This window comes from Odocoileus virginianus, chromosome 28 (assembly GCF_023699985.2).
Source record: "Odocoileus virginianus isolate 20LAN1187 ecotype Illinois chromosome 28, Ovbor_1.2, whole genome shotgun sequence".
In the NCBI taxonomy this organism is placed as follows: Eukaryota; Metazoa; Chordata; class Mammalia; order Artiodactyla; family Cervidae; genus Odocoileus; species Odocoileus virginianus.
The window spans coordinates 9,144,326-9,167,260 of NC_069701.1; the positions used below are offsets into that span (position 1 = coordinate 9,144,326).

Consider the following 22,935-nt stretch of genomic DNA (forward strand, 5'->3'; position numbering starts at 1 on the left):
TGACTCCTTGGGACCCCATGGACTGCAGCATGCCAGGCTTGACTGTCCTTCACCATCTTGAGCAAGCTCAAACTCATGTCCGTTGAGTCAGTGATGCCATCCAACCATCTCATTTAGGGATATACATGTATGCATAAGTACAAAGAAAAGCAAAAGAATGATTAACACAAAATACTCTGGAGCGTGTGTGATTTATTTGAATATGGGCACTCTGATGCTTCAGAGACACTGGTCATGACACATTTCTTAAGCTGGTTGGCAGGTACATGGAAATCCATTTTATAATTTTGAAAAAGGTATGTATATGTTTTATACTTTTTATATATTGATATATTTTGTGATAAAAATTGCAACACTGACATAAGAACTCAATAAATGATTTGTTATTATTACTCTGATTACTATCAGTTATTATTGTTACTGAATAAATACTTGTTAAATTAGTTTATTTCATTTCTTCTATCAGAGGTTTGTTAGATGTTTTTCAGATTCCTTACTACTGATAAAGACATGGCATCACAGCAGAGAATCTTGAGAGGAAAATGTGTAGCATTTAAGCATCTAGGTCTTTATCGTGCATCTAACTGTTTAGAAAATCAGGGTAATTGGCTAAATTCTTCATGTCCATGTTTGGTACAGTTTTGATAGGACCCACACTTGCAGAATTTGGATACAAATTTGGATAATAATTTGTTACTTGCAAAATGTATTACAGATCATATATTCCTTATGAATTCAAAAAATAAGTCTATAAAACGTATTTAAAGCTAAATAATTAAACAATTTCTTGTGTCAGTATTTCTATGTTTCCTCTTCACCATAAAATTAACTCAAGTCCACTCTGAAATTCATTGTTTTCTATGTTTACTCCCAATTGATCAATTAACGAGTTAACATTAGATAAGTATATGTTGGATATCCACAGTGTATCTGTTCATATTTTCAAAATATTAATAATAGTAGCTACTTACTGAAAGTTTAATAAGTGACAAGTGGTCTGCTAAGTGCTTACCTGTACTACCAGGTTCTTCTTATGCTGACTTCCCAGATCTCATAACATGTCAGTTATTCCTCATTCTCAGTTGCCTATTAAAGTGAGTATCTCTGTTCCAACCTGGCACATAAACTCCAAATATTCATCTTAAACTATAACATTAGATTAATCAATACTTAATAACTATTTAAAGCATGTATGAGAGAAATGGTAATTTTGGTGAACTGGGTTGAATCTCCACAGAACTCCTAGGATACCTAAAACCTATCTCCCTCTCAATCCAGCACTGGTGCTTCCCCCTGCCCCCTGAATTACTCTATTAAACCACAGTTTGTAATGATTTTGTAAGTATAGATGATAAAAGCAGGAAAGCTATGAAGCCACTGCTTTGTCTCCTGAATGGGCTTGCACCATGTTTATCTTCATGATGGGAGAAACACTTATATGACCTCATTTGATTCCTGACTAGTTTGCCTTCCTCTTCTTGGTCTTTTTTGCCTGTTTTTTTAATAATAAGGCTACTGATTGTGCCTTTCTGTGGTCATAATTATTATTTAAAATTTTTCTTTATTCAGCTATGCTAGGTCTTAGTTGCGGCACACAGGCTTTTTAGATGCAGCGTCAGACTCTGAGTTGTGGCTTAGTTGCACCATGTGGGATCTAGTTCCCTGACCAGGAGTGGCACTTGGGGGTCTCCTGCATTGAGAGCATCGAGTCTTAGCCAGTGGGCCACCAGGAAAATCCCCCTTTATGGTGATAAATTATTAAGGTGCTTTGAATCACATTCATGGCCCTCTAGTATACATGCAGCAGCTAACCACCTAATTTTAAATTTGGAGTACTTATATGTTACCGCAAATTATCTCTAGAATAAGGCAAATCATGTAAATAAGTTGAATAACTCTAACTTTATAATAATTCCACAATAGAATACATTTTGTTTTAGATGAGAAGGTTTTAATAACTTGTTCAAAGTCGTACAGTTTATAATGGGTGGAACCAATATTCAAATCCAATCTGATCTTCCTAGCCTCAAAGCCTGTGTACTTTCTGCATACCGTGTTGCTTCTCACTGAGTGCTCATTATTTACCAGATGCTGCTTTGCATAGCAGGCATTCAGGACTGATCGAGACAGGCCCTGCCCTCTGGAGCCCTCTGCCTTATGAGGACAGTGGTAGAACTCAGCTGACACAGCTAAGAAAGACATGGACGCAGCCTTAGCAGCTTTGCCGTGCAGAAGACCTCAGCATATTCTGTGGATACTGCTTACTCTGAGTCGGAGGCAGGAGATTGGTTCAACATCCTGAGCATGCACCTGAAGCCATGAGTCTTCCAAAAGGCGTATGTTAGAATATTTCTTGCCTGACTCATGTGAAGCAGAGAATGAAGGGGCCTAACTTTCAGCAATGACTTCCTCCCGTTCCTTCCTACAGTATGGCTACTTTCCACTTCAAAACCTTCCCCACTTCATAGCCTAATATTTGTTCAGACCTGATTGGTCTATCAGTTGGAATAAGAATGTGGAGTTCTTTTCATTGTGTGCTGTTTATTAGCATTATTTAGTGAGTGTGGGAGACCTGGAAGCTGTGTATTAATGTGTGTGTCCACATGTGATATATGTGTGTGCATTCACTAAATTACATGCTGTAATTTGGGGCTGAACACGTCATTGTAGAAGAATGGCAGAGGGACTGATCAATTCACACAATATAAGTGTGTGGTGAAGACAGGTGGAAAGGAGAAGGGATGGGAAAATGGAGATAAGGGGCAATTTGGAGAAAATTATGTAAAGTGAAATGCAAGACAAGATTTCTGGCTTTATAAAACTGTCTCCATAGGAATACAGACCAATTAGTATGAACCAGTTAAGGAATAATTAGGAGCCAAAGTTTCGCTGATGACCTTGACTGTTCCAGGAGTTCAGAGAAGAGTGACGGAGGTCAGACAGGAGCAGCCAAGAAGGCTTTACCCAGGAGGCCAGGCTCGAGAGCCTTTGAAAGATGGGAAAATTTAATCAGGCAAAGAAAGGACGGTGTTGCTTACATAGATTTATAGAACCCTAGTGACTATAATTCAGTTGAGACAGTGTTCTATAAGCCTCACAGAAAATTGGTTTCATAAAATTCTAGACACTTCTGAGATTATTCTAAAGTTTCTACATATATGATTTATAACATCCGATCAAGTCATAAGCACCCAGAAGCCCAGGCTGCTGCTTCTGTTTGTTGTCTATTGCCTAGATGTGTCTAGGGCAGCTCTCTAAGCTAATAGTTTCTGATAAATGCTTCCCAGCACTCTGTGAAATAGGAATAGCATCTAGTTGCACACAGTTATTGTGTCTCAGACAGATCCACCTATAGCATTTGTAGCTCTTGATGCAAAAGTGCACAGGGAGGCCATGTGCTAAATATTTAGAAATTCTAAATCAGGCTAATGAAGTGTTGCTGAATACAGTTAGTCATCTTAATTCAATAGATACTCTTTCACAATGAACATGTATGACCAGGCTCAAAGTGAGACTTAATGAATGAATTCTCAGACCCTTCAGAGTTCCTAGCCATAGCAGCTAATACAAGAACAATACTCTCGAGCTCCTGGGCCAAGACCTACTTTATTTCCTTCCCTCTGCCCCTAGACTTTATCCAGCACTGGCTCAGAACTCACATTTAGGGTTACAGGTGCTTTGCTGCAGCCTTACAGCCACCGCATCTGAGATTCAGGCCACACAGTTGAGGGTGTGCGCATCAGTGGGCTAGCGTATCGTCAGAAGGAGGAGTAGGGACCTACCTAGCATGTTTGCACCTAGCTAGCTAGCAGGGCAGTTTGGGCAGGGATTCGGGGCTCAGTTCTTGGCAAGGGGATGCTTGGGATCCAGATAGGCTCACTCCCCTTAATCCCGGAAATTCCTCATGGGGAAGGGTTTCTGCCAAAGAAGGGTCAGAGTGAGGTCCCCTTAAGCACGTTGCTAGAACATTGTATTGATCTGAAGACTAGATATCAAAATTGTTTAACTGGCCTAGTCCTGTTCTAACAGGTCCTACATCAGTGGTGGAGTTTGGATTTGGATCCTGGTCTGTGTGACTCCTGAGTCTCTCTTCATTCTAGTGTTGTTTAGTTACTGGAAAACTGACTTTATTCTCTGGTTTCTTATTCTCTCTCTAATTCCTCCTCTGAGGTGATGAGAGTAGGGTGAGGAAGGAGCTACAGTTGACAGGTACAGGCAGGAAAGGCATGAGAGCCGGAAGCGGCATGTGGGATTTTTGAACTTGAAATTAGTAGAAGCCAAGAGTAGAAATGAAAGAGTCAAGAAAGGAACATTACAGAAAGAAGAGAGGTTAGGATTAACCCTATGACTTTAAAGAACTGAAAGTACCCTTTAAATATTTAGATTTCTTTTAAAGGATGAAAATTCTCACTACTCGTGTTATTTTTTTTTAATAGAATATTATTTAAGCACACATCAGTATAAAACTAGGTATGACCTTTATTCATCTATAAAACAGACAAAAATTTAGAAAACAAATCTAAGCTTAAAAAACCTCCCTTCGTTCATTCCATTATTCATCCATTCAGCTAATGTTTAGTATGCATTTATTATAAAACCAGACATTAGAATACAGCAGCAAATAAGACAGATAAAGCTCCTTCTCCCATAATGTTGTGTGCTAGTTTGATGAAATTAGTATTAACATGTATTTAATATGAAAGAATGACATTTGGCTAAAACTAAATTTCTATTCACAGCATGAATACAGTTTTGACAGCTTTTGAGTTTGGCTTACCATTCCATAACACACATCCTAAGATGACTCAATTATTTGACCATTAGTCATTATTCAAATTACTGCTAAATATCTCATAATACCAGTTGGTTTCCACGAGGCTTAAACAGCATTTATATTTAAATTCATTTCTTATTAGCCATGACAATTAAATAATACTTGGTACGATTATAATCACAAGCATAAATATAGAACCTGAAGTCATATTTTAGTTAAAGGTGTCAAGATGATGCTGAAAAACTTGTATTTAATATATTATCATATTCATCAAAATGCAAAATTAAGAAATATATTGTAAGGAATTCTAAGATCCATGGGAAAACATTGAAAAACTTGGTTTGAAAATGTTGTAATAAATGATTCTTTCTATTTCCTTTTTCTCTGACTTTTAGTAGACTAACCTATTGAGGACTATGAGGAAGCTCTGAGGGCTTCCCTCATAGCTCAGTCAGTAAAGAATCTACCTGTAGTACAGGAGACCTGGGTTTGATTCCTGGGTCTGGAAGATCCCCTGGGGAAGGAAATGGCAACCCACTCCAGTATTCTTGCCTGGAGAATCCCATGGACAGAGGAGCCTGGCAGGCTACAGTCCATGGGGTTGCAAGAGTCAGACATGACTTAGCGACTAAACCACACCTATCAAGGACAGGGAATTACTATTCTAAGTCTGTATCCACAATACCTTGTGTGCATACTAGCAGAAAATAGATAAGGAGACATGATTTTTGAGTGGGTGAACAGAGGAAAGGCTGGATAAACTCTAAAGTACATTTTATTGTTGTTCAGTGGCTCAGTCATGTCTGACTTTTTGCAACCCCATGGACTGCATCATACCAGGATTCCTGTCCTTCACCGTCTCCCAGAGCTTGCTCAAACTCATGTCCATTGAGTCAACGATGCCATCCAACCATCTCATCCTCTGTTGCACCCTTCTCCTCCTGTCCTCAATCTTTCCCAGCACTAGAGTCTTTTCCAGTGAGTCAGCTTTTCACATCAGGTGGCCATAGTATTAGAGCTTCAGCTCCAACATCAGTCCTTCTAATGTATATTCATGGTTGATTTCTTTTAGGATTGACTGGTTTAATCTCCTTGCAGTCCAAGGGATCCTCAAGAGTCTTTTCCAGCACCACAGTTTGAAAGCATCAATTCTTCAGTGATCAACCTTCTTTATGGTCCAACTCTCACATCTGTATATGACTACCGTTAAAACCATAGCTTAGACTTTAGGGACCTTTGTTGACAAATTAGTGTCTCTGCTTTTTAATATGCTTTCCAGGTTGGTCATAGCTTTTCTTCCAAGGAGCAAGCGTCTTTTAATTTTATAGCTTCAGTCACTATCTGCAGTGATTTTAGAGCCAAAGAAAATACAGTCTGTCAGTGTTTCTACTTTTTCCCTTTCTATTTGCCAGCAAGTGATGGAACTGGATGTCATGGTCTTAGTTGTTTTAATGCTGAGTTTAAAACCGACTTTTTTACTTTCGTCCTTCACCTTCATCAAGAGGCTCTTTAGTTCCTCTTCACTTTCTGCCATTAGGGTGGTATTATATGCATTTCTGAGGTTATTGACATTTCTCACCACAATCTTGATTCCCGCTGGTGCTTCATCCAGTCTGGAATTTCCCATAATGTACCCTGCATATAAGTTAAACAAGCAGGGTGACAATATAGAGCCCTGACATGCTCCTTTCCCAATTTGGAGCCAATTGTTATTGTTCCATGTCTGGTTCTAACTGTTCCTTCTTGACCTGCATATAGGTTTCTCAGGAGGCAGGTAAAGTGGTCTGGTATTCCTATCTCTTTAAGAATTTTCCATAGTTTTCTGATTAATAGTACACAAACCCAATGTATTGTATTAATATCTATCATTATTTAAAAAACAAGTCACATTCATTATAGATAATTTTAAAACACAGATAGATAAAATAGTAAACTAGCAATTATAGTCCTACCATGAAAAACAAGCTATTGTTATTTCCTTTTCTGGTGTACCCTTTTGGTCTTTTTCTAACACACATATATATATATATATATATATATATATATATAAGATTGGTACAAAAGTAACTGTGGTTTTGCATTGTTGAAATTTGCCATTTGATATTGGAGTACATTTTAAATAAATGTTATATTACACATCATTTCAATGTACATTTCTTGCTGTTCTTTTTGATAATGACTTATACTTGCTGTTTATTTTATATTTATTTTAGACTATAGAAATGATGTTAGACAAAAAAGCAAATTTGAGCAATTTTCTTATTTAAGTTCAAAATGGGTTGTAAAGCAGCAATGACAACTCGCAACTTCAACAACACATTTGGCCCGGGAACTGCTAACAAACATACAGTGCAGTGGTGGTTCAAGAAGTTTTGGAAAGGAGAGGAGAGCCTTGAGGATGAGGAGCATAGTAACTGGCCATCAGAAGTTGAGAACGACCTATTGCGTGCAGTCATTGAAGTTGATCTTGCAACTACACAAGACGTTACCGAAGAACTCAAGTCAGCCATTGTACAGTCATCTGGCATTTGAAGCATGTAAGAAAGGTGACAAAAGCTCGATAAGTAGGTGCCTCACAAGCTGACCACAAATCAAAATATCATTTTTTTGAAGTGTCGTCTTCTCTTATTCTACACAGCGGACCAATTCTTGATTGGATTGTGATGTGCAGTGAAAAGTGGATTTTATATGACAACTGGTGATGACACCTCAGTGATGTTGCTCCAAAGCACTACCCAAAGCCAAACTTCGACCCAGAAAAGGTCATGGTCACTGTTTAGTGTTCTACTGCCCTTCTGACCCACTAGAGCTTTCTGAATCTCAGGGAAGCCATTACATCTGAAAAGTACGCTCAGCAAATTGATGAGAGTCGCTGAAAACTGCATTGTCTGCAGCCGGCATCAGTCAACAGAATGGGGCCTACTCTTCTCTTCTCCATGACAATGACCAGCTGCATGTTGCACAACCAGTGCTTCTAGAGTGGAACGAATTGGGCTACGAAGTTTTACATTTGCCATGTTCACTTGATCTCTCCCCAGCTGACTACCACTCCTTCAAGCATCTTGACAAGAAATGTTTGTCCAGCAGGAGGCAGAGAATGCTTTCCAAGAGTCCATAAAATCTTGAAGCATGGGTATTTACACTACAGGAATAAACAAACTTATTTCTCATTGGCAAAAATGTGTTGACTGTAATGATTCCTCTTTTGATTAATAAAGATGTATTTTGAGCCTAGTTATAATGATTTGAAATTCACAGTCCAAAACTGCAGTTACTTTTGTACCAACCTAATATATGGATGTATAAATAGATATATGTACTGGGTGTGTTTTTTTTTTCAAAAATGAAAACCAATGTTATATATATATATATATATATATGTATATATTTGCTATAGTATATTTAAAACTACCAGGGATGTGCTGATATGTTAAAAGCACAGGTAGGATACCAAAAGAAAACCTAAGATGTGAGCTGACAACACACAGCTAAAGTAACCACATTATAGCAGGCTTTGAAGCACCTGTATTTTCTGGGAACCTGAGTGAGGAATGGTGAAAAAAAGTCTGGGAATCACAAGTGACTAAACTAAGCCCAAACCCCAAGTACTGGAGTTAGGAGAGAAGCAGGATCCTGTTGCTAGGCAACCAGCATTTCAGGAGGAGACCTCCAGATAGCTCACCCGCTGCGCTGCCCCCAGCGTGACATGTGCTGAGTGTTTGTTTTGTGAGAATGCCCAGGCTCCCCATGCACACTGGCCTCCAAGTCTGGTGTGTGTGCTGCCTATAGCACATGCCCCTCACCTTCTCAGCTCAGCCTGTAGCACGGATGGGAAATGCAACAGCTCTGGGACAGGTCTTCAGGGGAGCCCCTGGGGCTCACAGTGAAACTGTGCTGAGCGTGATCTCTCAAGACCTGGCTGTCATTGGCTTTTCCTATCAATGGTCTCAGTGCACTGGGGTGAGAGGCATCTAGACTCAAAAGAGGAAAAGCTGTAACTCTGGGACTTTCCAGTCATATTCAGGAATATAGGAGAAATGTTGGGGTGAGAGGTAGGACAGGTGAGCAAAGTCTATTCCATCTCCTCTGGGGAGAAAGCACTTATCAGACTGCTATAGAATTGGCAGTGTGACTTTCTTACTGAAACTTAAAAATGGCAAACCCTTGTTCTTATACGAATATGACTAATCGGTGTCCCTAAAATGCAGTGTTCTGGAGGACCTGATCACTCCACCTTACAATTAATCATTTGCCTGACATCTGAGAGGTACCTTGTACATTTTGTACTTTTTCTGAAGCACACGAGAAAGAAATTACCAGTTATTGAACTCTTATGTATCTGTAATCTCTTAACTACAAGTCCAATATACAAAAATATAAAGTTTTCTTCTTTTTTTTTTTAAAGAAAAACACAAGCTTAGAGGAAAAATGCAAGAAAGTTCAGTCAACCCTCTATACCTTCTGGTTAAATCCATTAATTGTTTGCATTTTGCCATATTTGCCTAGAAAAGTAAGAAGGGTCTCATAAGTTTTCAGCAAACTAGATTGTCAATAAAAATTGATCTGAAATAACAGGTAACTATATATGTAGTCTTTATTCACTCTATTGTTGTGAGAATATCCATATATGTCATTGCAGAACTATTAATTTCATCTGAGGTGCCATCTTAGACTCTATTTGGGTGTTAGGTCATATATGGTATATGCATCTTTGACTTCTAAAATCCATATAAGTTCTGTGTTCCAAAATACATTTGCCTATAAGAATTACAGATGGGGGATTATGGGCTTGTGCTATGTTCTAGATACTATACTGGGCAACTGACTTTTTTTCTGTCCTTAATCTGCATAGCAATTCCACAGAGAAGTCATTGTCTTCACTTTGTAAGTTCAGAAACATTAAATGACTCCCCCAGTATTACATAGGAAGTGATAGATCCAAAAATTAAATTTGGGTACACCAGGCTTTCTTTTAATTCTCACTGTCCTTGTGGTACCTTGAGGTTGCGAGGTATCCCAAGGTAGCAACTGTGGATGCAGTGGCAGATTAGAATCTGATGCCTGAGGGAACCACAAAGGCCTGCTGCCTCCTCTGCCTTATGCCTCAGCAAGCTGTAGTCGTGTGTAGGCATCTAGTTGTTGTTGTTTAGTCGCTCAGCTGTGTCTGACTCTTTTTGTGGCCCCATGGGCTGTAGCCCACTAGGTCCCTCTGTCTGTGGGATTTTCCAGGCAAGAATACTGGAGTGGGTTGCCATCTCCTCCACCAGGGGATCTTCCCCACACAAGGATCGAACTCACGTCTCCTGCATTGGCAGGCAGATTCTTTACCACTGAGTCACCAAGAAAGCCCTTGTAGGAATTTAGATATATCCCCAAATCAGAGATGGATGCAGCCAGACAAAGGAGACGAATACATTGTACATGCTGTCCTTGAAGCTTCTCAGTTACTCTCAGCATGCCGGAGGACAGCAGGGATTTCCTTTAGAGTTTAGAAAACCTCTACTGTTCATAGTTTTCCAGTCTTGCTCTCAGAATTCACCTGCTGCATGTCCTTTGCAATTATTGAACTTCTCGAAGTTTTACTTTCTTTATCTCTAAACAGAGATAATGGTTCTTAAATTACGGAACTGTACAAATTAAATTAGATAGCCCAGCACTTACATGGTCAGCACTAATCAATATGAGAAATGATATTATCCTATCATTCTCTGTTTGCCTTGCTCTGCTCCAGCTCTGCTTATAATACATGATTCTCACCCAGGTCTAATGTTTATTTCCTCAAGTTCCTTTCCTTCTTTCTAGTTATGTCTGTTCCAGGAATGGTTGTTGATTATAATACAGACCAATTAATCTTCCCAAAATACTACTCACTCTGCTAAAGCTGCCTGCTTTATCCTGGAATACCCATTGCTGAATTTTTTGCTTACTTAAGTCCTGCAATTTAAGGCCCAATTTCAGTCTCATGCTCACCATGACACCTTCACAGATTTCTATAGCCTTGAGTCACATTACCATCGAATGCATTCCAAGAGCTTTTGTTCTCTTTGCTACTGCTTGCCATAACATTATAGTATTTGCCTTGCCCTTTTACATAGCTGTGGGGATTAAGAGCCAGTCTTTGTATTTCTTTGTACCTTTATCAGTAGTAAATCATGATAGTTAGGCCCCATGAAAAGATGTGTAAATAAATATTTAAGAGTTGAATATTTTGCTTCTAATATATCTGGTGATTTTCTCTTAAAACTTTAAAATTTGAATTGGGACTTTTGAAGCCTTAAGACATGGATAAAAAATACAGGAAAATATAATACCCTTCTTTGCTCGTTTGTGGAAGACTGTAAAATTCAACTGTTTCATCCTCTCACAATACACACAGATGCATCTCAGAAGCTTTTCAGCTGTGATCAAGGCAAGCTGAGACAGTGGCTCAAAACCCAAGCACCAGATAATACTTACATGATACATACTTGTGACTTCTGCCTCTCCTTAGTTGAACACAGTAAGGGCAGAAGGATTTAGATGAAGGCAAAGTTGACCAAGATTAGTGGTAGTTCTGGAAAGAGTGAAGAAGGGGAACACTCCTACAGGTTTTTCTTGGAGATACAGAGATGGAGGGTGGCTGTACAATATAGCAAGATAAGTAAAAATTAGCAAAATAAATGAACAAGTTTGATTATCAACCTGAAGTGAGCTCTCTGAGGGTAGATGGGGAGAGAAAGAAGAGAAAAGAAAAATATGAAAGAGAGCCAAAGTATTGTTGTTGTTGCTATTGTTGTTACTCATCACATTATTCCTGAGAAACTTTCTTAACTCTCAGAAATGGTTTTTGAGGGAATGAGTTGCTAAGGGGAACTCTGAATTGGTTAAATGTAACTGGCGAATCTGTGACTACTAGTCACAGCAGATGTAGTAGTCGTGCTGAGAAAGCTGAGAGGAGCAAATAAATCCCATATGTAGCCCAGGAAACAGTCTGCTGTGCTGAAAAAAACATAGGGTGTGGAGGCAGATAGACCTGCATTTGAATTCCTGCTCTACTGGTCTCTAGAAATGTGGCCATGGGCAAGTGATTTAACTATTTGAACTTCAGTTCTTTCACATGTAAGGATCAAAGGGAGGTACTCGGTAAATTATTATTACTGCCCTGTCTTAATAGAAAAATACATATTGAAAGCCTATTCTGTTGATCCTGATTAAGTTGAACTGGACTGGGTTAAGTGGATGTGTGTCCCTAAACTTGTGCATTATCATGATGTCGTCACTGGAAACACGTAATCAATATCAGAAGAGGATACAGAATTAATCAAGGCATCCCAGTTGTAAGAACTCTTTTTAGATTTTTAATGAATTCTTTGCTATTTAAAATTTTTTTCTGTAAGTATGAATCTAGCCAGATGGTCAATGATAGAATTCAAATCCGAACACTTCCCAATATCTATGGATGCCAGCATTTTCACTTGCATTATCAGCTATCCAGTAAGTTTGAATTAAGAGTTCTACTTCTTTAAAGGGAGGCTGTTTTGCTTTTATTTTAAATTATAACCCTACATCCGCATGTTTCCAGTCTACTTCCTTGTAGAGCAATTTTTATGATTAACAAGTTAAATTTTTTGCTTCAACATGAACAGATGGTGCTTTTCAATGTCTTAAAAGGTTCTCCATATCTCTTGCACAGCAGAACCTAAAATATGAATTGGACATTGTATAACTGAAAATATATGGAAAAGGAAAAGTGACTTGTATAATTTAGAGTCTATATCAACTCTTCTTCCTTCATGAAGATTTAGTCTTTTCATCTTAGTAACATTCTTGGGATTGTTTGACAGTGAAACATGAGTGGGAATCAGAGCTTATCTACCTCTTAGAAGCTTGAGATCCCCTAAAGATGAATAGATTTATTTTTAAATTTTAATTTCATATAACCTGTCCTTAATAAATATGCCAAAATGATGCTTCAACATGATCAATATTGTACATTGATGATTGACCATGTTTTACAGAATTGCATATAAAGACTAATGGACATAAATGTATTCTATTAAACATTCTTTATTATCCCCCCTTGAACTATGCATTTTCTGTGTCTATAAATTATCAGTTCCCAACCACGTGAACAGCTTAATTAAGGTGAGGCAAGTACTTGGCAAATGAAGTGACTTGGCATCTCCCAGGTTACACTGTTTAAGATACTTTCCAATGTTATACGGAGCACACACAAAAGTAATTTTGTGAGTTGTGTCTGTGGTCCATCCAAATCTTTTATGACAATGATACCGACAGATGTTTGAGATTAATCGTAGGTCTTGTCCTCTGTGTTTTCTAAGGCAGATACAGGATCTGGAATCCCCATGTAATAAAAATAGCTTCTAACCATCTTCCTTCTTTTTCTTTCATGTTTTCTAGCCATACGAGATTGGTATTTAAAAAAAAAATTGTGTGTGTGTGCGCGCTCGCGTTCAGTCTGGTAGTCTCTGCCTCTTTGTGACCCCATGGACTGTAGCCCACCAGACTCCTCTGCCCACGCAGTTCTCTGGGCAAGAATACTGGAGTGGGTTGCCATTTCCTCCTTCAAGGGATCTTCTCCATCCAGGGATCGATAACCCATCTCTTGTTCATTGGCATGTCTCATTGGCATGCAGATTCTTTACCACTGCACCACCTGGGAAGCATAAAAAGAGTCCACGACAGAAAAAAAAGTCTTTTTGTTTTGCCTTTAACTTTGATAGTCAACAGGTAGATATTTTTTCCTGCATTATAAAATTGTAAGCACCTGGAACATCTGGGAAATTTGAAAATAGTCTTTGGAAACATCTTGAGTATGGAACAGCAGAAGATGCAGTTCAAGGAGATTGATGACAAAAATATTTTGCATACCAGCAACTAACTCCAGGCTGTAGTTCAGTGTCACTCACTCCTCTAAACCTTTCTTGACCTTCCCAGTTTCAGCTGATGCCTCCTTTCCTTTGAAACTATGATTGTTATTCTTTCTCTGCCCAGATTGTAAACCCCTGGGAATAAGATCCCTTCTTTACAAATCTTTGAATTTCCTGACCCCAACACAGTACCTAGTGAATAGCAGGCACTCAATGTACATTTGTGAAGTTGATTTAATCGAATTTCCAAGTGGAGTGTCTTTCCTTGTATTTGTTGAATATCATTGAGTTATTCTGCCTGTGCTTAAGTTTTCCCCCTGATAATGACTTGAAAGCCCGTTTAGTTTTTCTAGACAGTGGAGCATTAAATCGTTCCATGCATGGCATTGTGTCCTAATAGGGTTGATGTTATGGTGGTGATGGGTTTCATTGCTAATAGAAGGAGCTACATGTAATAAGTACCTACTATGTGTCAGGCATTGTACTACACGTCCATTCTATGATCGGTAGCTTTTACCTCCACTTCACAGATAGGGAAAATGAGGCTTTAAGGAACTAAGCAGTTTGCCTAACCTCACCGAGCCAGCAATATGCAGAGCCAAGAATTAAAATCACTTCTGTTTGACTCTCATTTCCATGGCGTTGAGCACTATGGGGCAAGTGCCTTCACACTGTGCCTTCCTTTATACATGCCAAGAAAACATTAGGTGCTTATGAAAATCTGGCTCATTAAGTTTTATGAATACTTATGGAGCTTTTTGAAGCCATTTCTGATAAAATCTTTTCCTTGTAGTATGCACACACCTTTTGTCAAAGTGCTGGTCTCTGGGAGGTTGATGAGTATGCATTCCATTTTACCATCTTGACTTGAAATTGACTATTACACATAATGGTAGTTAGGATCAGAAAAAAACCTTCTTAAAGCAGCTTTTGCATCATCTTTCACCTTGTATTGAGTAATTTAAAAGCTATTACTGATAATTAATCTGAAGTTAGTGTCTAGTTAAATGGCATCCCACTCCAGTATTCTTGCCTGGAGAATCCCATGGATGGAGGAGCCTGGTGGGCTACAGTCCACGGGGTCGCAAAAAGTTGGACACGACTGAGCGACTTCACTAGTGTCTAGTTAGTTCAAAGTTTGTTGATCTAGGTTACATTGAATGACTATCCTTTGCTGCATCGCTTTTAAATTTTCTTAGGACTTCAAAGGTAAATTGCTAAATAGCTCTGAAGATACTTATTATTATATAATTTCTTTTATTTCCTTTTTATTTAATCCAAGCATTATATCACCCTTTCATTTTTTATCTTCTGTTTATAAATTATAATTTAATGCCTGTTTGGAGATCTTCCCTGGTGGCTCAGATGGCAAAGAATCTGCCTACAATGAGGGGACCCCGGTTCAGTCCCTGCATTGGGAAGATCCCCTGGAGAAGGGAATGGCAATCCACTCCAGTATTCTTACCTGGAGAAGTCCATGAACAAAGGAACCTGGTAAACTACAGTCCACAGGGTCGTAAAGAATCAAACATGACTAACACTTTCAAACTTTAGTTGCTCTTTTTTTTCACTTCAGACAAGTCCATCACTCTAAGACCTAATAGCCTGAAGATAAAATGGTTCAATCTTAACCAGAAAACACTTAGCTGAGAACACTGTAACACCAGACTATGATGTTACTTGAAATTAAAATTGTTTCCTTTTTTTTTTTTCCTCCCAAGAATTGTCTGCAGCAATGGAATTGTTTCTTTGATAAGTAGAAAAGCAAGTATTTTTCCTGGCTCATGTTTTGATTTGGGGGGGGGGAAAGCACACAGTCTAAAAATATATACATCACACATGTAAACAGCATAGACTCCTCTCTGTCCTCTATGTGCTGTGATTCCGAGGACATATTTGGTTAAATAATCCTCTTTGGGCTTAGAGGTGCCAAGCTAATATATAATGTTTTGCCATAAGAAATCTCATGGTACCCATGCTTCTTCACAATTTACAGTTTCCTGCCAAAAGGAATTAAAATGCCACAGAACACAGGTTCTACAGAGTCAATGCAAGATCCAGACACAGAGCATTCAGGTTCATGACACAGAGCATTTAGCATCACACAGTTGATGCTTACATTCTGCTGAGAGTGATGAGAGAAGCAAAGCCTCAGAAGAAGCATACTGAGGAGAACTAAGTCACTGAAATGAATGACATTTTGAATAAGACTATGATTTAAATAAGTTCTTTGAAGTAAGAAGTGAACATTTTAGCACTGATGATTTAGGTCAAGGATTTGAACCACCATAATTTTCCCTCTAACCACAACAGGTTAAGGGATATCATTGATAATGAGTAAGAAGAAAAACAGCGGCGCGGAGATTGCTAAATGAATAGTAAATACTCTTTATAAGTAATTTTAAATACTTTATATACAGAACTTTAAAAGTGCTGTGTATGATTCTCCTTTAGGAGTGTGGATTTAGTCATCCTCAACAAAACTTTCTGTCATCCTAAGAAAGACTTGAGGTTAAGAACCTATGTAAATTCTATTAAAGGTTTATTATACCTCAACTGAGTTGACTCAGTTGAGAATTACAACCAAGATTCTGGTGCCCAGAAAGGACAAATCTGGGCACAGCTTTATTCTTTGTTTCCTTGGTGACTTTTCACCTTAAGGAAAGTTCAGTATCTTATTTGAAAACATCAAGATGGGAGTAGTAACAATTTCATTTAATTTCAAGGGTTGCAATCATTCTTTAAAAGTCAATGAGAAAGTCTGTAAAGGAACCAGCATCCTATAAGGACAACTCTACTGTGAAAACAATGGCCACAGTGAAAATAGCAGAAAATTTAAATATGTATTTTGAAAACGGCATTTAAAATGAATAGAAGATGGAGTGTGTGTCACATTTTGGAAACTTTAAGTGATCCCAGAAGATGGCAGTTTGGACTATTCCTGTCTGAGATAACATTAGAAGCCATCAGAGCTATAGACCTTCAGTCTTTGTGCTATGTCCAGCTGCTTACTTGTTTCTTCTTACCATCCACCTTCCTGATTTCTTTCAAGCATCACCATCACTATTTCACAGTCTGTCTTGCACACGAGTTCACACCTGGGGCTCGTGTCTCCCCCTCGGTGCCTTTTAAAAGGATTTGGTCACATTTTTGTTTGCTGCAGTGCCTGAGAGAAAGCTATTGACAAATTTAATGGGAAGAGGCCAGAGATGCTAAGTATCCAGCCAAGTATGAGATGACATGCTTGGTTATCTGCCCAGAATGTCAGCAGCATCTCATGAAGAAACACTGGACCTCTTGAATGGGCACTCCAGTTTTGGATTGATTAGGCTGGCTCTTGCCTTTAGAACACGTTGTTTATTCTGGATTCTTACAGTATGCTTCAGTACCATGTCAATGATGGTCTGTCACCTGCGAAGCTGACACTGAGAACTCAGCTTTAGGCAGATTTTTGTATACCTGTTTGCTGAGGTGCCTCCCACTACAAACGTGAAAATTCACATAATAGGTGAGGAAAATGAGTGTCAATATCATTTCTTTTTTATTGCTGTTAGTTGCACTGTCTCCTAACAGAAGTGGAGTGAAGTGAAAGTTGCTCAATCGTGTCCAACTCTTTGTGACCTCGTGGACTGTACAGTCCATGGAATTCTCCAGGCCAGAATACTGGAGTGGGTATCCTTTCCCTTCTCCAGGGGATCCTCCCAACCCAGGGATCAAACCCAGGTCTCCCGCACTGCAGGCAGATTCGTTATCAGCTGAGCCGCCAGGGAAGCCCAACAGAAGGGAAATCACAAAGCATCACTGCTGGCCAATGTTGTGGGGGTGACTGTTGGCTAAGATGCCTCAGATGCAATGTTTATATAAAGAAAGGTACAAAGAAAATACTTTTGACTGATATGTGAGATGGCTATTTAATTTCTTCATAAAGGATTAATTACTTATAGGAGGTGAGTGGGCTTGGTGACAGAGTATCTGAGTGATGGGTCAGAGTGTAGCAAGAAAGAAGCTAGAAAAGTAAAATTCAAAGCCATGGGGATAGAAGAGGTAGAGAAGAAAGGATCGAGAAATTGACAGAAGTAGTGACCAGATTGTACAGCTGTCAGTTAATTAAGGATTTGAAGTCTGTTGTCATTTCGTCATCTACTTTGGGAAACTCTGGTTATCCTCCGTATTATCTTAGGTCAAAGAAGAAAGAGAGAAACCTAAAAAAAATATTCGATTTTCATTCACCAATAAAAATATTGTTTTTGATATGGTTTAAATCCATTTGCAAAGTCTCCCAGGTCAGTATTTTTAAAAATTCATTAAAAAGTTTTGATGTAAGCAAATCTGATGTACAACTGTTACAAACCCAGCACCACACACTATTTTCTAGATTTTTACTAAAACAATGTCTATAAACAAGAACCTGCAGAACCAAAGGCCTGCCAAATATCTGTAATCATGTCTATAATTACCTCCAGAAATGATTTGATATAGCAAAGTGCAGGAAAAGAAAATGGAACTATTTCCTTTTAACCTCCTCAACTTAATTTTTAAAAAATAAAGTGCTGAAACTCTTGGAAGTGAATAGTGTTACTTTGAGTTTTTAAAGTTGCATCTTAGAATATTTTCAAGACCAAGGATGGTCACCTATTGTTAGTTCAATTCTGTTCAGTCGCTCAGTCGTGTCCAACTCTTTGCGACTCCATGGACTGCAGCACGCCAGGACTCCCTGTCCATCACCAACTCCTGGAGCCTGCTCAAGCTCATATCCTTCGTGTCGGTGATGCCATCCAACCATCTCATCCTCTGTTGTCCCCTTCTCCCACTGTCAGTCTTTTCCAGCATCAGGGTCTTTTCCAACAAGATGGTTCTTCACATCAGGTGGCCAAATATTGGAGCTTCAGCTTCAGCATCATTCCTTCCAATGAATATTCAGGACAGATTTCCTTTAGGATGGACTGGTTGGATCTCGTTGCAGTCCAAGGGACTCTCAACAGTCTTCTCCAGCACCACAGTTCAAAAGCATCAATTCTTCAGTGCTCAGCTTCCTTTATAGTCCTACTGTCCATACATGACTACTGGAAAAACCACAGCCTTGACTAGACGGACCTTTGTTGGTAAAGTAATATCCCTGTTTTTTAATATGCTATCTAGGTTTGTCATAGCTTTTCTTCCAAGGAGCAAGCATCTTTTAATTTCATGGCTATAGTCACCATCTGCAGTCATTTTGAAGCCCAAGAAAATAAAGTCTGTCACTGTTTCCATTGTTTCCCCATCTATTTGCCATAAAGTGATGGGACCCAGATGCCATGATCTTAGTTTTCTGAATGTTGAGTTTTAAGGCAGGTTTTCACTCTCCTCTTTCACTTTCATCAAGAGGCTCTTTAGTTCTTCTTCACTTTCTGCCGTAAGGGTGGTGTCATCTGCATATATAAGGTAATTGATATTTCTTCCAGCAATCTTGATTACAGTTTGTGCTTTATCCAGCCCAGCATTTCTCATTATGTACTCTGCATATAAGTTAAATAAGCAGAGTGACAATGTACAGTCTTGACGTACTCCTTTCCCTATTTGGAACCAGTCTGTTGTTCCATGTCTACTTCTAACTGTTGCTTCTTGACCTGCATACAGATTTCTCAGGAGGCAGTTCAGGTGGTCTGGTTTTCCCATCTCTTTAAGAATTTCCACAGTCTGTTGCAATCCCCACAGTCAAAGTCTTTGACATAGTCAAAAAAGCAGAAGTAGATGTTTTTCTGAAACTCTTGCTTTTTTGATGATCCAGTGGATGGTGGCAATTAGATCCCTGGTTCTTCTGCCTTTTCTAAATCCAGCTTGAATGTTTGGAAGTTCACCATTCATGCACTGTTGAAGCATGGCCTGGAGAATTTTGAGCATTACTTTGCTAGTTAGTGAGACTAGTGCAGTTGTGCGGTAATTTGACATTCTTTGTTATTGCCTTTCTTTGGGATTGGAATTAAAACTGATCTTTTCCAGTCCTGTTGCCACTGCTGAGTTTTCCAAATTTGCTGGCATATTGAGTGCAGCACTTTCACAGCATCATATTTTAGGATTTGAGATAGCTCAGCTGGAATTCCATCACCTCCACTAGCTTTGTTCATAGTGATGCTTCCTAAGGCCCACTTGGCTTTGAATTTCAGGATGTTTGGTTCTAGGTGAATGATCACACCATCATGGTTATCGGGGTCATGAAAATATTTTTTGTATAGTTCTTCTGTGTATTCTTGCCACCTCTTCTTAATATCTTCTGCTTCTGTTAGGTCCATACCATTTCTGTCCTTTATTGTGCCCATCTTTGCATGAAATATTCCCTTGGTATCTCTAATTTTCTTGAAGAGATCTCTAGTCTTTCCCTTTCTATTATTTTCCTCAATTTCTTTGCAGTGATCACTGAGGAAGGCTTTCTCGTCTCCCCCTTGTTATTCTTTGGAACTCTGCATTCAAATGGGTATATCTTTCCCTTTCTCCTTTGCCTTTAGCTTCTCTTCTTTTCTCAGCTATTTGTTAGGCCTCGTCAAACAACCATTTGCCTTTTTGCATTTCTTTTTCTTGGGGATGGTCTTGATCACTGCCTCCTGTACAATGTCACAAACCTCCATCCATAGTTCATCAGGCACTCTGTCTATCAGATCTAATCCCTTGAATCTATTTGTCACTTCCACTGTATAATCATAAGGGATTTGATTTAGGCCATACCTGAATGGTCTAGTGGTTTTCCCTACTTTCTTTAATTTAAGCCTGAATTTGGCAATAAGGAGTTCATGATCTGAGCCACAGTCAGCTCCCAGTCTTGTTTTGGATGACTGTATAGAGCTTCTCCATCTTTGGCTGCAAAGAATATAACCAATCTGATTTCGGTATTGACGATCTGGTGATGTCCATGTGTACAGTATTCTCTTGTGCTGTTGGAAGATGGTGTTTGCTATCACCAGTGCGTTCTCTTGGCAAAAGTCTGTTAGCCTTTGCCCCTTTGCCCTGCTTCATTCTGTACTCCAAGGCCAAATTTGCCTGTTACTCCAGGTAGCTCTTGTCTTCCTACTTTTGCATTCCAGTCCCCTATAATGAAGAGGACATCATTTTTGGGTATTAGTTCTAGAAGGTCTTATAGGTCTTCATAGAACTATTCAACTTCAGCTTCTTCAGCATTACTGGTCAGGGCACAGACTTGGATTACTGTGATGTTGCATGGTTTGCCTTGGAAACAAACAGAGATTATTCCTCCTCTTGTCAGGAGGAGATAACAGGAGGCATTGCAAATGTTAAGGCAGAGGTCTTACCTGACACCTTTGTCTCCAGGTCTGATCTGAGGCATTTTCTAATTATTCTTGTCCCTAACTTAGTTGTGCCCTTACATTTCTAGGATAGTTTGAAGATATGATGACAAATTACATATTTCAATTAGTTGCAATATGCTGCAGTTTTATTTTTGATATGTTCTCACATTCTTCATCCTGTTATTTACAGTTGCATCAGGCCATCCAAATGTAAGTCCCATTATTTTTTTTATCTCTGTAACTCTAGTATCTGGAAATCTGCCTTGTATTAGTAGTAGGTGCTTAATACATATTACCTAGTAAACAAATAAATTAATGATTATTTTCTTCAATTATTTTACATGGTAAGTCTAGAGATACTAAAATATTCTATTTGGGCCATATTGAATTTTTATGTGGACTCTCCTGAGTCAACTGGTGCTATTGCATCAAGCATTCTGAATACTCTTAAATATTATGGTGGGGAAAAAGTTACATTTAAAATTTTAGCTGTACCCATGACTTTAGTTTCTTAGATGTTCCTCTTTGGAATAAAGGAATATGGTAAGGCACTTATTACATGGAAATAGGGTTTATGCAGTAACAAACATTTGTTCAGTAAATCATCATCTATATAATAAGCATCTGCAAGGCAATACCCTTATCTTTTAAAATGTTTTATATTTATGCAAACTGGAAAGATAGAAATAAATATACCTTCCCCAAAATCCAAGAGAAAGCTACCATGTGACAGGCTATTTCAATGCTCAGCTCATGCACCATGTAATTTGCTGAGGAGATTGCTGACTGACAGAGAGATTCTGAAATGTCACTAAGACAGCTGGTCACTTTAATGTCTGAGAGTTTCAATACGGTTTTCCAGTTGGCAGTAGTTGATGCTTTGAGTGAGCTCTCTGTTCCATTGAAGGCTGCCTCTGTCTCGGCAGGGCAAACTGATTCTGCCTTCCACTGACTCTTACCTGCTAGTTCCTTAGTCATGCGTGGGCTTCTCCTTGTGCAGCCTCGCAGTGATTTCTTTCTACTGCTAAGCGTTTGCCCTCTCCCGTGACCCGCTTCTTCTCCACTCATTCTCATCTACTATGACTATTACGTTATATTTGTCCCAAGTGATTCACAGTATGATTCTTGTTCTTCAAAAAAAAAATAAAAAAGGATCACTTCATAGGACTCCTCTTATTTTCAGCTTGCTTGTTAAAAGCCTTTGAATTTGGTTATTTTTGTAGGATGTCACTGATTTGGAAATTTTCTAGAAACATCTGTCAGTATAAATTATGCTAGTTTGGGTTTTTGTCCATTTGAATGCCAGAATTCACTGCCACAAGAAAGAAGCTGGATTAGAAGGAGCTTGATATCATATGCGTGCTCAGTCACTTTAGTCGTGTCCAACTCTGTGACCCTGTGGACTGTAGCCTGCCAGGCTCCTCTGTCCATGGGATGTTCCTGGCAAGAATACCAGAGTGGGTTGCCATACCCTCCTCCAGGGGATGTTCCCGACTCAGGGAGCGAACCTGTGTTTCCTGTATCTCCTGCATTGCAGGTGGGTTCTTTAGTGCTGAGCCCTAGTGCTGAGCCCTAGGAAGCCCTTTATTTCATATACTTGAATTAATTTTTTTACCTATTTTGCATTTTAAACCCAAACATATTTTGAAATAGATTAAACACTTCATAATAAATGGGCAGTGGTGGCCCCGTAATTTTGGTAGATAGCATATAAACTAGTCTGAAGCATGGTCATGGTGTCGTAGGGATCATTGATAAATAATGATATCAACCACTGAAACTCTCAGCTCTAACCCAATACTTTTGCGTCACACAAGCAGACTTACTTCCTGCTTTCCACAATCCTCAAACCATGATGTCCTTTCCTGATTAAGTTGGCAATGTACCTTGGCCCTCATCCTGCCTCTTGACATCCTTAGCATTAGAACATACACACATATATACACACTGTGCACAAGACCAGCTTGGTTCCCAAGAGACTTCACCCAGCACTCTGTCTTAAATGCATGAGCTT

The 22,935-nt window shown here is 38.9% G+C and overlaps 1 protein-coding gene across 13 annotated transcripts in view; it reads left to right on the forward strand.

Moving 5' to 3' along the window:
• DLG2 (discs large MAGUK scaffold protein 2) overlaps positions 1–22,935 on the forward strand; it is a 2,233,668-nt gene that overhangs the window by 691,523 nt on the left and 1,519,210 nt on the right. The window lies entirely within an intron of this gene.